The 16,495-nt window shown below is 42.3% G+C and overlaps 1 protein-coding gene across 2 annotated transcripts in view; it reads right to left on the bottom strand.

Annotated features, from left to right (window-relative positions):
• The window catches only part of MACROD2 (mono-ADP ribosylhydrolase 2), a 946,657-nt gene that overhangs the window by 859,948 nt on the left and 70,214 nt on the right, over positions 1 to 16,495 (bottom strand). The gene's annotated exons all lie outside the window — the stretch shown is intronic.

The raw sequence follows: 16,495 nt of genomic DNA, 5'->3' as shown, positions 1-16,495 counted from the left end.
AAATGTGTGCTTTGGGGAAAGAGATAAGACAACATTAGGGATGTCCGTATGTCAGCTCAGCCATGTAGGCAGACAGGGTAGTCTCCTTGGACTGCACACTTAGAGGAGGACTAACTATGCCAAAATAGCACATTGAGCCTGTGGTTACATTATGTTTCCAGTATTTCTGGATCCCTACATGGGCAAAAAGCCCACAACAAAATCCTCCACAACATGGCAATCTAGAGGATATAATCCCTTCACATGGAGAACCCCTCATCCTGCCTCATCAAGGACAGAAAAAAATTAAGACTTGAACAGTCCCATTCCTAGTGAAACAGTATGACTAGAAAGTCTGCTTCTACAAACATGTGGTGCCAATAATCTGACTTCATGTGCGTGTTGTGCTCTGATTTTTCAAAATCATGGTCTTAATACACCAGAGAGTCTGTAGTTGTTGCTCATGGATTGGACATTGTCATTCTTACCACCTCTACCTTGCGTCATATATTACATGGACAGGTACACACACACACAAGATATAAGGGTACTTTAACCCTCTATTCATGGCAATTGATCTTTAAGAAGGCAGGATAAAGGTGCCTAACATGATCTTTCAAAACAAATTGCTTTATAATCTTGCAAGACAACACTGATTCACAGATTATGGATTTAGCTGCTGCAATTGGCTATAATCACAAACACGGTGGTAATCGCCCCTTTCCCACCCCAAAATGTTCAGTAAAAGATTAGGCAGAAATAGGAAAGAACGATAAACATGGGGGACAAGTGCAGAGTACTATTGTCCACCACCACCTTGAGTAAAACAATCTACATGTTTCATCCCATTAGGAAGAGCTGCTGAAAAAACTTCACTATAGCAAAATAGTTGATTGGTTCAAACGCTCAACATAAATCTTTTCCATAATTGTGTAGAGTCAAATAATTAACACAACATTATCAAATGCACAGCACAGCTATTGTATGTCCCATCCATCAGCCCCATCCATCTTCCCAATAGAGCCTCTACTTACCACACTACCTTATTCAGATGCATAGAAAGGAGCTGGTATTTAGCAGAAGAGACCATCTGTGGTGAGAAATGTCCTTCAAATATTTCTCCTTTCCACACAATAACAATTATAATTTATTTCTGTAAACCCATATCCAAATATGCCAGAATTTTATTAAAAATATTTGCTAATTTCTAAATAATTATAAAAATAAAATGACTTTTGATTGGGACCTATTTTATCATTTCTCAAAAATTAACATTTATGCTTTAAAGAGGAATGATTTTGAAATTATGCAGAAATATCCAGAAAAGAGGGAGGGTTTGTTCCTCCATTATTTGCTTATTTACAGTGAAATAAATTGCTTGTAGCATGTATAAAATGGGTGAATGCAGAGACAAGTAGTGTTTATGTGGATCTAATTCTAGCACTCTGACCAAGCTACAATAAGAAGCAAGTTTGAGGCTACTATTTCTGAAGGTAACTTGGATCTTTTCCCCATCAACCAATCCAAGCTGGATGATTTCCCTCCTACATTCATATTTCCTACATTAAACTCTCACTTCACGTCTCAGTATAATAAAATCACCTTGAGTTAAAATTTGTATCATGAATATGTTGTTCAAATGCATTGTCATGCAGGAGTGGGGAACCTTTAGCTCTCCAGATGTTGCTGGAATACATTGTCCATTATCCCTGACTTTTGGCCATGTTGGCTGGTGCTGATGAGAGCTGGAGTCCAACAACATCTGCAGGCCACAGTTTCCCACCTCTGGTTTAAGGAATTATATTTACCATGCCTCAGCAACCCATTAAAAGTAGATTTCATTTGCATAGTTAAGGTATGACCTTTTATCATATAAAGTTGCTTTCACACCATGATGCAAAACTACCATGGTAATATCACCTCCACACCATTTCCAAATGTAATATGAAGTTTGGACTTCAGTACCCAATAATGATCTTCCATGATCTGGAGGGACAAAAAGTACTTTTCTAAAAATAAAAAGTATAGATTATATTTTCCGCTACCTTGAGCAAAATCAGAGTAGTTTCTCTTGGTTAATTATCAATAAACACAAAATATTTTTATGATTCATGACACCATGACCTGAAACCACTCATCTGTGGAATATCCTTAATCCATTTTGTTTAGCAAATTCAGATCAGTATACTTTATCTTCTCAAACTCTGAACAAAATGTCACACAATAACTAGCAGTTTGTAGTTGCTGTGAGAATTGTTTAAAGTTACAAAAATGACACATTGTTTGGATTAAAAACAAGCATAGGTACAAGTGATATGGAGTGAGGAGCTATTCTCTTCACGCTCTTGATGTTTTGTTCTATTATTAGTATTACAAACTTAATGTCTCTCAAAGTGTACAGCTAACCTTTTAGATGTGAATGGCCAAAATATAACCTGAAAATAAAATATTACCAGAAAATAAAATAATCAAAATAACATTAATCAGTAGTTTTTATAGTGCAAACAATAAAAGACAATGATATCAACATGTTTTAAATATGCTTGCTGAAGATTTTTAAAACCTAAAATTAGTACTGATAAGAATGCCTGAGTAATTCTGAAACTACAAAGTTTTTAACCATTTGTTTTATACCAACTTATACTTGAAATGAAAGAGTTTACATGAGTTGGTGTTATATGAGTGAGCATTGTGCTCACATGGTCCCTCTTCCCCTGCAACCCCTCATGTGCTTGCCTTGAATAAGCCAGTACTGCTAGTTACACTTTCAAAGAAACAGTTTCCTGTACATCCAAACTGGCAAGCTACAGTTTGGGTCACAAGAACAGTCATTTGCCTGTTCAGAGGTATTAGTTAACTGTGCAAAAGTAGAACTCTCACCCATATGTCTGTGATTAGGATAGCAGTACGCCATGCGAAGACTACAAGTCCCAAGGAACACTACAACTTTCCTCCTTGCACTTTTCCCCCAGAACAACTCCAAATCTGGAGCAGTCCAGGAGAAAGAAAATGCTGACAGCGCTGTGCTCTTGATGTGGCGAAGCTGGGGGGCGGGAGGGGCAGGGAAAAAAGAAGATCCAACTGTAATTTCTAAAGGTGAACAGGCACCCTGCATTTCACCATCCTCTATAAAACTCAGAGAAATTGTGCCTCAAGTTAGCTATCTGTGAATAGGGCCACAAACCTGGAACAACATTTCCTATTTTGGATACATTTTTAGACAGATTTGTATGGAGAACACATACATTTTTCAGGTACTGTGGTAGCTGAAAAATGTGCTGACATAATTGTAGAAACCAGTCATGGACACTCCAGGCCACTTGTTACATTCTCTTTGCAAATAATTCCCTCAAAAAAGCTGAAAAGTATCATGCACAGACAGAATTCAATCCCACCCTCAAATGATGAAACCTTCCTTTAGTCTTTTAAACTGAACCGGATGGAAAGTAATCAATTACTTTGACCTTCAGCCACGAAAAGCCCTGTTTATTCAGTAACAACAACAATAAAGATATATTTAATGAGATGGGCAATGCTAAACAAACTGTCTTCCCTCCTTTTAAAAGACCCTTTCAAAGGTCTTTTAAAAGTCATGGCAGAAACCAAAAAGTTCCTGCTACATTGCCAATCACATGAAGACTCTAGTGCCTCAGGAACAAATCTGGTTCACTCCTTTTTTTATTTTATTTTATTTATTTTGTTCAATTTATATACCGCCCACAGCCCGAAGGCTCTCAGGGCGGTGTACAGCATAGGATAAAATACAATAACATCACAAGAACAATAGAACATAAATATAAACAATAAATAACCTCATATACATTAAAAGCTTAAAAGGTAGATTAAAATGCCTGGGAGAATAAAAAGGTTTTCACCTGGCGCCGAAAAGATAGAAGTGTAGGTGCCAGGCGGACCTCATCGAGGAAACTGTTCCATAATTCGGGGGCAGCCACTGAAAAGGCCCTAGATCTTGTTACGACCCTCCGAGCCTCTCCTTGATTCGGAACTCGGAGGAGGGCCTTAGATGTTGAACGTAGTGAGCGGGTAGGTTCCTATCGGGAGAGGCGTTCCGCCAGGTACTGTGGTCCCGCACCGTGTAAGGCTTTATAAGTCAAAACTAGCACTTTGAATCTAGCCCGGAAACAAATAGGCAGCCAGTGCAAACGCGCCAGAACAGGTGTAATATGCGCGGACCACCTGGTCTTCGTCAGCAGTCTGGCTGGGCCTCTATAGTAAGTTGCTACATGTACCATCTATATCTGACGATTCTCCCTACAGGAAGCAATTCCACTGAAAATGGATTGTCTTGTGTACTCACTTTAGGTTTATCTATCACTTGGTAAGACAAATCTGAGCAAATCTGGGAACATTGATATCAGAGTGAAAATCTATACACTAAAATGCTTTATTTAGAGTAACACTACTGCTAGAGAACTGCATGACCAAATGCAAAATTTAGAAGCCTCTACAGCAGCTTCTGTTCCTTCTCTTTGAAGAGGCAAGTACTACTAAACCAGTTGCCCACAGGCTACCTTTACCATCCATAACACACATGCCCATCAGAAGACACAGAAGACTGCATTTGGAAATGGTCAGGAAGAGCACCATCTCTTAATCCATGTCATCTTCTTGCACAAGGGCCAGGAAGAAAAGCAAGGGAGCACAATACTTTGGAAGATTGTAAATTAGCTTGAGGTCTGCTGGAAATGAGAGGATAAATACATGTGGCTCTGAGAAGATGGTGCTCATGACACAATGCCACACAGATATATAACATGGTTAGGTAATTTTAAAACTCTGGACTTAATGATTTTAATGCCCCCCCTTTAAATGGCAATGTGTATAATTTAATTTATTCAAGATGTGGTAAGCCAGTTCCACAGCATTTGAGGGTCCTGTTGCTTATTCTGTGTCAAAGTCCTGCCCTGCTGGCATTACTGTGCAGATATAAGTTCACAAAGGCTTTCTTCATCTTTAGATTAATATACTATTTATTTTCATAATCTAGATCAGCCTTTCCCAACCAGTGTACCTCCAGATGTTGTTGGACCACAACTCTCACCAGCCTCAGCCAGCATTGCCAATGGTCAGGAGAGATGGGAACTGTGGTCCAACAACATCTGGAGGCACACTAGTTGGGAAAGGCTGATCTAGCCTGTGGTGAAAATAACTATCCCCAACATTGTCATTAGTTCCATTATTGCCATTAGCCGCTATATGCAGCATCTTAAAATAAGATTTTGATAGTGAAAACTTACTAATGACTTTTCTAGCAAGTTAACAGTATTTAAATTAATTTGTTGTATTTTACAGGGATACAAATTACTGGGGTAAAAGCTATTAATGAAAATATTTTACATTATCATAAAACTTTATTATGTAGCCAATGAATCTTGCTGCATGAAATTTCCGGGGGGGGGGGAGATTAAGTATAGTGAATTTCCTGTCAAAATGTGCTGATTATGGCAACTTGCCCAAAGCTAAATTCATTGTAATAACTCATGGACCGGAACATGGTGCCATTTATATGATTCACCACCCAAATTGTTTTTGTAGTATGTAAACCTAAACCAAACAGCTGTCCGTTTGAAAACCTCTGAAGAGCTCTGTCACTAGGCACTGCTAGGCTTTCTTGCTTCGATGCTTTGAAGAACTTGTCAGCTGGGGCCTGGCAACTAGCTGTGGAGGCAGGATCTTAAGCAGCTGAAAGCATTGGATTAGAATAGCTTACATTTTTTGACTTTGTACCAGATCACTGGATTGAAATCACTTTGATAGTTGCTTTTGGAGGATTTTGTGTTTTTTTGAAGTCCACATAATAATATGCCTAGGTTTCTTGCCTTTTAGTTTTCAGTTTACTGTAGCAACCAATGTAAGGATTGAATGAAAGAAAGAAACCTAAAATTGGCTGCAGTCCAATGCATGTCTACTCAGAAGTAAGCTCCACTGGGCTCAATGCAATTTTCTTCCAGGTAAGTGTGTACTGGATTGCAGCCTTACTGAATCAGCAGAGTATTTTCTCCTCGCCCTGCAAATGAACAAGTCTCACAAAATCAGTATCCTCCTACAAATGAAATCATTTCAGAAACTAGCAGTATTTTTGGCACCACAAGTCTTTATTCTATATCCAAGAAAGAGTGGAACATAATTAGAGACTGCTATTTTTTGCTTTCATTAAAAAGCACAACATGTGGAGATCTGGATTTGTACATACACACACACCATATATTGATATTATGTTTTACATTAACGGCCTTTGCAACCTCCTGACTTGGATGGTCTGGATCTGACCCAAAGCTAGAATACACTTCTCAGAAAGACATTTGGTCTTACCGTGAAATCGGTCTTCTCTGTGCATGCCAAAAGGTATCAGGTGGGTAGCTAGCTCCACCTAGCAGTTGAAGGCAAAAGATCACTGGTGAATTTTTGTAGGTCCTTCCTGGTCTGTTCCTGTTCTTGCCTCAGTTCTCCATGACCAGCCAATAAACAAGGAAGTAAGGATAGGAAACACACTAATATAAGAAGACAACAGTACTCATACACTCTCTGCTAAAGGCCTATTTGTGATCCTAACGGCAGCCCAACCCTCCTAGGGAGTGGCCCCGATATCACCTTTTGACATGCACAGAGAAGACCAATTTCACGGTAAGATCAAATGTCTCTTCTCCTGTGCATGTAAAAGATGGTATCAGGTGGGACATACCAAAGCTGACACATGTAGGGTGGGAATATCGCTGGGCTGCAAAAGCTACTGATCTGAGAGGATGTGCTGTAGGACTCTCCTCCCAAATGCTGCCTGAGCTGATGCCTATGTGTCTATCTTGTAATGCTTAATGAAAGAATGCCACCATGGGCTCCTACTGGGAGGAATAATAATAATGATAATAAGAATAAGAATAAGAATGGCCTATGTAGCTGCCCTACAAATCTCTATCAGAGGGGCATTGCGAGAAAACGCTGCTGATGTGGCCGCTGCTCTCATGGAGTGAATCACTATGCCTTCTGGCCAGGCCAGTCTTAGTGAGGCATATGCAGAGGAAATGCATGCTTTGATTAACCTAGCTAGCATGGAAGTGGAAACCTTGTTTCCCAGAGATGCTGGGTGAAAGGATACAAACAAATTATCTGTTTTTTTGAATTGACTTTGTCCTAGAAATATACACTTTAAGGGCCCTTTTCACATCAAACGAGTGCCAAGCCTTCTCTTTGGGGTGAACCGGATTAGGACAGAAGGATGGCAGTACCAGTTCCTGTTGGCAATGGAAGGTAGAACTTTAGGACGAAAAGGAAGGGACTGTACAGAGGACTACTCTATCCTTATGGAAGACACAAAAACTCTTTTGCATAGATAGGGCATTCAGCCCAGACACTCTACGGGCCGAAGTAATGGCCACAAGAAATAAGACCTTAAAAGACAACCAACAGAGAGAAATTTGACTTAAAGATCCAAATGGAGGTTTTTGAAGTGCCGTTAACACTTTGTGCAGGTCCCAGGTCAGGTAGCGATGAACCGTAGGTGGCGCTGATATTGTTGCCCCGCTAAGAAAACTTTTGATAAAAGAATGAGAACCAAGTGGGTTGTCCAGAGATCTGGAGAGTACCGACAATAATGCTGAAACCTGGCGCCTCAGGGTGTTTGGTCTGAGGCACAATGATAAGCCATCCTGAAGGATAGTATCTCATTGATACCTGCTTTCATTGGAAGAATTTCTTCTGCAACCAGGCTGAGAAGGTCTTCCATGTGCCCTCATATATTCTGACTGTGGAGGAGTCTAGAAGCCATCATGGTTTCCAGTACTTGGGGGGGTGCCTCTCTTCAAAAGTTGCTTCCGCTCAAACTCCATACATGAAGCGCCAACCACCCCGGGTCTGGATGAAGCTGCTGTCCTTGAGAAAGCAGGTCCTCCCTTAAAGAAATTTGCCACTGGGGTTCCACCAATAGGTCAAGGTGGTCTGGGAACCAAGGTCTCCTTGGCCACCAGGGGGCTACTAGCAGAACTGTTGCCCATTCGGTTTGGATCTTGTGGATTACCCTGGGAATAATCGGCAGTGATGGGAAGGTGTACAGCCTGCCTGGAAACCACTGGGATGTCAAGGCATCTATCTCCTCTGCCTCTGGCATCGCATACCTGGAGAAGAACCTCCTTACCTGTCAGTTACAACTGGTGGCAAACAGGTCCACTTGAACTCTGCCAAAGCGTGCCACTATCTGTTGAAAGGCGCCCAGGTGAAGCATCCATTCTTCCTGAATCAGTTTCTCTTGACTAAGCCAGTCTGCTTAGTTGTTGTCCTTCCCTTGAGATAATCTGCCAATATCAAGTCCACATTCTTCTCTGCCCACTGGAAGAGGGGAGAGGCTTCCTCCTGGAGATGGTGGGAGTGCATGCCCCCTTGACATTTTAAATAAGATTTGGCCAACACATTGTCCATTCTGACAAGCACCGCCCCCAACTGTCTGAACTCCGCTAAGCGTCTGAGAGCCAGATGGACAGCTTGAAGTTCCAGGAGATTAATTGGCAGAATAGATTCCTGTGGCATCCATGTGCCCTGTACCATCTGACAGTTGCAGATGACTCCCCAGCCTGATAGGCTAGCATCTGACAACATGATCAAGGTTCGAGGGGGATCCTGAAATGGTACTCCTCTCAACAGGTTGGGTTCATGAACCCACCATCGCAACGACTGACGGATCCGTGGTGACAGTACCACTTTGTGGTGGTGTCTGTATGCTATGTCATTTCAGAAGGGCAGAAGCACCCATTGGAGTGCACGAGAATGATGACGTGCCCAAGGCATAGTTTGGAATGTGGACACCATCAACCCCAGGAGCGCCACCAATTGCATCAGGTCTGTTGAATCAATAGACAGAGCTTTTGACACTGTCCTGCGTACCTTTACTCTTTCTTAGGGCAACCTTAAGATTCCCTTCTGTGAGTCTATGGTGGCTCCCAGATGTATTATGCAGTGAGACAGAAATAGCTGACTCTTAGATTTGTTGATCAGGAAGCCGTGGTCCTTTAGGCACGCCAAGGTAATGCTGACGTCCTCCCAAACCTTGTGTAACGATGGGAAGCGAATCAGGAAGTCGTCCAAGTAGGAGAAGACATGAACTCCCTGTGTCCTGAGGTGTGCCACCAAGGCAACCATGATTCCGTGAATACCCTGGGGGCAGACAACAGGACAAATGGCATAGCCATTTATTGAAAGTGGTACTTATGTATCCGTTCAGGTTCTTGAACCCCAGTACCACCCTGAATGATCCGTCTTTTTTCGTGACGGTGAAGAATAGTGAGTAGTTTTCCAAAAATCTCTCCCCTGCCGGGATGGTTTCTGTAGCTGCAATCTGTATCAGATGGGAAATCGCCTGCAAGACTCTTTCCCTTTTTTGTGGAAAAGTTGACTGGGGAGATGGAATAAATCTCGCCAATGGGATGGAAGTGAATACCAACTTTAGGCCGTACCGGAGGATGTGTAATACCCATTGACCTGATGATGTGCCCTTCCACTGCTGTGCAAAGTGTTGGAGACGGCCCACCACTGGCAGGATGTTGGCATCAGAACTTATGCGTATTTCCCCGTGACTGGAAACCAAATCCTGAGCAGTTGGGGGAAATGCTGTTGTGCTTTAGGTTGGTTGCACTGTTTGTTCCAGAATGGGCAGCTGGAGCGGGCATCCTTTGCTCTTCCAGATGTCCTGAGCCACGAAAGGACTGTGACGACAGATAAGGGTGGAATGAACATCAAAAAGACCTTCTGTCATCCCTTTTCCTGGAGAATGGCATTGACTTTTTCTTCTCCTTAGATTCCAAGACATTTGCTAGGGTGTCATCCCCAAATAACTTGTCTCCTACGTATGATTCTGAGGCAAGATTTGAGCAGGCCGTAGTGTCTGCCTCCCAATGTCACAGCCATAGGGACCTTCATGTGAAGACGCCTGCCACCAGTGATCTTGCTGCAAACTGCATAGCATCCATGGATGCATCTGCCATGAAGGTTACTGCCTGAGAGACCTTCAGTAAGGACTTGCATACTAGGGCCACGTCCTGCTGTGGACTGTCCAGCAGATCCTCCAACCAAAGAAGGGAGGCTCAAGCAAACACCAAGGAGGCCGCCACTGCCTGGATTGAGAGTGCACTAGCCTCGTGGATCCTTCTGAGACCCTCATCTATTTTGCGCTCTGTGGCATCTTTAAGATGAACATCTGAGTCCTTTGGGTTCAAAGATGGATTCAGCAAATTCACAATGGGAGCGTCTATCAGCGGGACTTTCAGCTGGTCCATGATGTGTTGCTCCAGTGTATAATATTTGTTGGCTATCAAGACAGACTTCTTGAATTGCAATGGAATGTCGAACTCTGACTTGATTACTTTGAGAAATAGAGAAGTGAGTTTCAGGACTCTAGACTTGGGTTTCAGATCTGGACACACCACTGAAACCCTAGATGTCGAGGGGGCAGGAGAATCCTCTGTAGAAGTTAGAGTCAAGGCTTCCAATGCCTCGCACAGGAGAGGGAGAAAGTAAGGTTTCCTGAAATATCCAAGTGGTTGCAATCTCTTCAGATTCCAAATTCCCACTCCATTCTTCTTCGTCCAGGATCATTAAATCATTATATGGGTCGAGAGGTGCCTCTTCCAGAGGTTGAAGGTGCCTGCCCTGGGCTGTGGCATATGCATCTGGAGATGCGCAGTTCAGTGATGGACACGTGTTTGTAGCTGAGCAGCCTGTAGTGGGGACCTGCATCACTTGCACTATAGGCGGTGCTAGAGTGGGTGAAGGAGCTGATACTTCCTGTGGTAGGACATGCGCAGGAACAGATGATGTCAATAGATCTCTAGCTAGATCTATTAAGAGAGAATCCCTGAGTTGTTCCTTCAACTGTTGAAGCGAATGAGCTGAGTGTTGTAACTGAATAGGCTAAGCTTGAGAGTCAGATGACTGAAGCCTTTGCCGCCCCCGCCCCCCGCATCTTGGGTTTGTTGAAGAAGGACTGGTTCTTCCAAAAAACCTGGAAAGGGCTCAGAGGAGAAGCTGGTAGAAAAAATGGAGCCCAAAAAAGGGTGAGGCCGATTGCCTTCTCCATCAGATAAGGGTTCATGGTCCCTCTGTGTTCTGCAGATGGCACTGTGGGAGGCATTCCCCTCTGATCCTGCCTGTCGATCAGGCCTAGCCTGTCTCTTCTGGTCATTCTGCCTTCCAGAGCAGCCCTGCCCGCCATAACCTGTGCCTCAGCCACCTCATGTGACACCAAAGGATATGAAGGGCCTGGGACCTGACATGGTAAAGTCTTCAGCACTGATGGGGGCGAAGTGGTTTCATCCTCTTCGAGGGGTTTTCCATTTTGCGGGTTGCTTTCCCCATGGGAGCAATGCGCTGCGGGGCTTATGGGGGCAAAAGGGCCTCAGGGGTTGCTCCTGGTAAAGACATGCGGGGGCAGAAACCACCTCCGCTGTAGGCAAATTTTGCCACAGCACTCCAAAATGGGTGGTAGAGTGCTGGGTCGGTGGAGGAGGCCAAATGCAATCCTCACAGTTGGCGGCTGCCCAACTCAGCCTTGGGTTGCTGGCAGGGAGGGTGAGGCTAAAGGCTGCTAATACTGTTGGCAGCTGCTCATTGTGCCTTGAAGCGCGGGAAAAGGCCAGCTGCAGGAGGGAGGCCTGTGAAGCCGTGGCACAAAGGCCACCCTGATCAAAAAGGTGGCTGTCATTAAGGCTTCCAAAGAGTTGGAGAGGCTGCAAGGCTAGCGGAGGGGTGGGCCAAGAGAGGCCGTGAAAACTGTGGGCACTGGAGTGGGGGTGTGGCTCTACGCCGCAGAACTCGGGTGGGGAATAAAAAACTTCATTTTTTAAAACTGGGGAGGAAAGAACAATCAACAATAAAAAAGTTAGCAAGAAACACTAATAAGGAGGCTAACTCAGGCACAAGAAAAAACAATACAGGCCTGGGCCAAAGAAGCAGAGAGGACTCAACCGTGCTTGGTGAAGGAAAAAGAGAACTGAGACAAGAACAGGAACAGACCAGGAAGGACCTGCAAAACTTCAACAGTGCTCTTTTGGCTTCAACCACTAGGTGGAGCTAGCTACCCACCTGATATCTTTTACATGCACAGTAGAGTCTTGCGCTGAACCTAGAGTTTTTATCAAGCTTATAAGAGTTATTTATTCATCCATCAATTCCATTCATGTCTTTTCTTCAAGGAACTCAAGGTGGCATACATGATTCTCCCTCTTCCATCTTACTTCCCCGTTTTGTTCTCACAACCACCCTAAGAGGTAGGTTAGGCTGACAGTGACTGGCCCAAGGACACCCAAAGAACTTCATGCCTGAGTGGGAGTTCAAACCCTGGGTCTCTCTCAGTCCAACCTAATACTACACTGTCTCTCAAATATAAAGCTCCCATGTATAAAGTTAACATTTACCAAGGATACCATTTGCTAAAGAAGATTCTACCTACTCTTTCAAAAGCTCCTATTGTAAAGAAACTTTTTTTAAAAATCTTTCAGTCATAAGCTAATATACATGAGGAGAAACAACATAAAGATGGTCTATTCCTATAAATATATTATTATAGGTATTTTAAAAGCTGAGGATTCTTCAGCTACATCCTTCAGTTAATACATAACGGCGCTGGTCATCATAAAGCATTGATTAAGCTGCTCAAGAATATGTTTATTTGGCAATTATTGTTCTCCAAGTTTATTGCTTCCTACAAGGACATGGATAAAATGTTTATAACCTGAAAGCGAACTCTTGTGTTCTGGTGCTAGAAACTAATGCTAGAAACATGGAAAACTTCATTGCTGTCCTCACCAGTGGAACACACTGAATAAGGTGAACAAGGTTTAACAGAATATCAAGGGTCTATTCCAGTATGCCTTCCATCACATGTGTTCTTCCATAAGGAAGGGAATCATACAGCTATAAGTTCGAAAGCTTAAAAGACCCTTAGCTGAGCTATTCTTTCCAACCGAACATACCACTAACAATCAGGTGTAAGTTACTATGTAATATTTAATTTCTTCTGTTCTCCCCAACTTCTCTGAATAACCTAGGACTGTTGTGGCTATTAGCTGATAATTCCAGGTAATTAACTTGGGGGGGGGGAATCACATATATAACCTTTCCTTTCATGTCTATATAGTATAATCCAGCTACCTTTTGAAGTGCATCCAATTGTGACATGCAACTCCACCGTTTAGAGGCACTCAGCAGCTGTAATGCCTGATTGCAGCAACAGCACATAAGAAGTTAGTGAAAATTCACTGAAAAGAAGCAGCCTTCCAAGTTCCTGGTGCTATTAAAGAATGTAAAGCCAAGAAATGGAGATGTCAAATTGAGCTCCTACTGGGAGAAAGGGTGGGATATAAATCAAATAAATAAATAACAAATATATTGATTGTATCACAAATTTTAAAAGCAAAATCTTGGAAAGAAATTCAGTGTCCCATTCTCCAGGAATCAATGCGCCAAGCACAACATACTACACTGATCATGAAATCAATGGCATATAAAAGCTTCCAAGAAACTGGTTCTTTGGCTTCAGAAACAGCAGTGGGCTAACTACATTCAGTCTGGCAACTTAAACAAGGACCAGTCCTATCCCAGGATAGGTGGAAGTCCTGGCACTGGAATAATTCTATTTTCTCTTTTATTTCTTATTTGATGTTTATAGATGTGCTATTTTGTGTGTTTCTAAATAACAGGCTTTTGGCTGCTTGCTATTGAAATTAAATCTCTCCGGTCTTTCCTCCATTAGCAGCCCTGTTTAGTCCTACCCCAGTTTGCCAAATGTCTTGCCACGTGGTGAAGAGTTTTTAAATGAAAAAATGTGACAGTATTCCGGTCTCTCTGAAATTCCTGTCTCTGCCACGGAAGTCTGCCTTTCACTCCTCCCTGATTTGATGAGAACTAGTGAAGCAAAGCATTCTGCCCATCCTTTACATAGTTCTGTCGATACTGAGAGATGTCCTGGAGTGATCCTGGCACAAATTAAACTAGGCTCCATAATCTCCTGTCATGGAAGCCTTATCTGCAATCTTTGTTGTCTGGAAGCTGGATATGGTTACTTAAAATAAAAAGACTGAACATACTCCAAGGCTCTCTTTTTTTATATACTAAGTGCTTCTGATACCTCTAAGAAGCCAGGAATATTCAACCAACTTCAAACATGCTGGCCGGTAAACATATTTTCCCATTTCACACAAAATGGGAAATTTAGATTACTTATAAATGCCCTGGTTTAACTGTGGCAACTGGCAAAGGGAACAGGAAAGGGGGTAACAGTGCAGGCAAAAAGCTTGTGCATATCTCAGCTTAATAAGCTAATACACGAACATCCAAACACAGCCTTGGAAGGACCTCATTTACAAAATCACCATACTTTATGCTGTGGGATAGACTTGATTAATACATGCTGCGTACTCTTTATGGGAATACTTCTGTCCTCATAGTGCCTCTGCATGCACTTACAGAATGCATCAATCATCTGTTATTTTTCCTTGTTTAATTATGTGCCGGCCTAGAGACAATGTTTATTGGCACAGATAAAGCTTCAAAGAATAAATGGCTTTTTTTCTTCCCTTATTTCTTTCAGCTGGTAAGAAACTTTGCTGCTAGATGTCCTTTTCAGGTGAGCAAAGCTAACTTCACTAAGTCATCAAGTTGCTGAGTCAAATGAAATCTACAACTGATCAGTATTAGTGAAATGCAACTGATCTGACATTATTCTCCCCAAATTATAATTTTGGTGTAAGCCAATTGTCACAGCAACTGGGGAAGTAGAACACAAGACTTTTTTTTACGTGCCTTCAAAAGCTGTGTATGTATATGTGCTGGACTCTGGTAACATCATCCCTCAGACATCAAGACATCAAAATACCCTCAGACATCAAGATAAAGCTCAAACCATAGCTCTGTGGTATTTTCAAGACCATGAGGAATTTCACGAATGGATGCCCTTGTATTTTGTTCATTAAAGAGATGAATTTTAAATTATTATTGGTAACAGACCCAGGTCACATAATTCATCCTTACCTCTAAGGGAGAACATCCCTTCTCCAGTTATGAACAGCGCCTTGTAAGGATCTGGAACTGTTGCACCAATTACAAAGATTGAATCTAGAGTCTGCATTGCTCTCCTTTTTGGTTTGCAATACACAAACACAGCATATTGCTACATATATAGATCCCCTAGCTAGATGTCCACAAAGAATAATTTAGACTGAACATGTGCATTCCCAAGGTTGTATTTACAGAACATGCAGCTTTTACACTATGTATGCTAGTGTTCTTATGACACCTTAGCTCAGTAAAAGAACATTATTGTAGGGATGTCTATTTTACTCTTTGTACATCCTTTAAAAGTATTTTAAACTAACATAATGGCCAACTGTCTAACAGATACTACTCAAATGTGAAAAAGAAAATAATCCAGCTGAGATAACAAATCTTACACAATGGTTATAGGATGATTAGATGGAATAGCCACAGATGGAGACAGTTCGGGGAGAGGAGAAACCATTTGGGAATTAGTCCCAGCTGAGCCTATAGCTCACAGGGATCCGCTGTAGCACACAAGCTCCCCACGCTCCAGCTGATCACATGCTACAGCTGATCAGCTGGAGCATGCGATCAGCTAGAGTTCAGGGAGCTCACTGATCACTGTCAGCTGCAGCGTACGATCAGCTGGAGCACAGGGAGCTCCTGCGCTCCAGCTGATCACTGTCAGCTAGGGCGTGGTGGCTGGAGCTCCCTGCACTACAGCTGATTTCCCCGCTGGTGCCGCCGTATTAGCAGAACGCCAAAAAGCAGGGCGCCGACAAGCGGGGCCCTACTGTATATTGAGTAGATTATTACATGCGAACACATCCAGTGGCTTGGTTCACACATCACACTAAACCAAATCATGGCGTAGTGTGAGCAGGCAGGCTCTGAGAGAGGAGATCACAACTGCTTCACTCCTCCCCAGTTGTTTTGGTGCTGTGCTGTGCTGAGCAAAACTGTGGTTTTGCTCAGTGTGTTATTCAAGCCTGGGTTTGTTTAGCTCTTTCCAGACTAATCATGAGTTGAAACAATGGCTTAGCTCAGCATGAAGCAGCAGTAGATCTGCAAGTAACAAAATATCTGTATTTTTTAACTATACTTTAAAAAGCTATTTCTATTTGAAAATGGATTTTTAAATGAGAGATATGAAGATAAGATTGACAGTTATAGAAGAGTGAAACATTTTACTTCCCCGGATTGTATATTTCTCATGATTTTCTTATATGTAAAAATCTAACACAGTGTATGAAAAAGATGTGTTTCTTCTCATTAAATACTTGTATTTAGCAGAACAAAGCTTGGGTTTCTAGAAACACCCAAAAGTTTTACAATTATACCTATACCTTCCTGATTTCACAGGGCTAGCAGAAGAGTAAAAACTAAAGACCTACCTGTAAAATTCAACCAGGCAAGAAAGATTTGAGTTTTTAAACCCTAACAAAAGTTTAAAGATTCCAAAAAACTGCAGGAAGAAAAT

The sequence above is a fragment of the Rhineura floridana genome, chromosome 4, assembly GCF_030035675.1.
Source record: "Rhineura floridana isolate rRhiFlo1 chromosome 4, rRhiFlo1.hap2, whole genome shotgun sequence".
NCBI lineage: Eukaryota > Metazoa > Chordata > Lepidosauria > Squamata > Rhineuridae > Rhineura > Rhineura floridana.
Note: the sequence above shows the minus strand (reverse complement) of the source record. Positions and strands in the feature narration are given on the sequence as shown.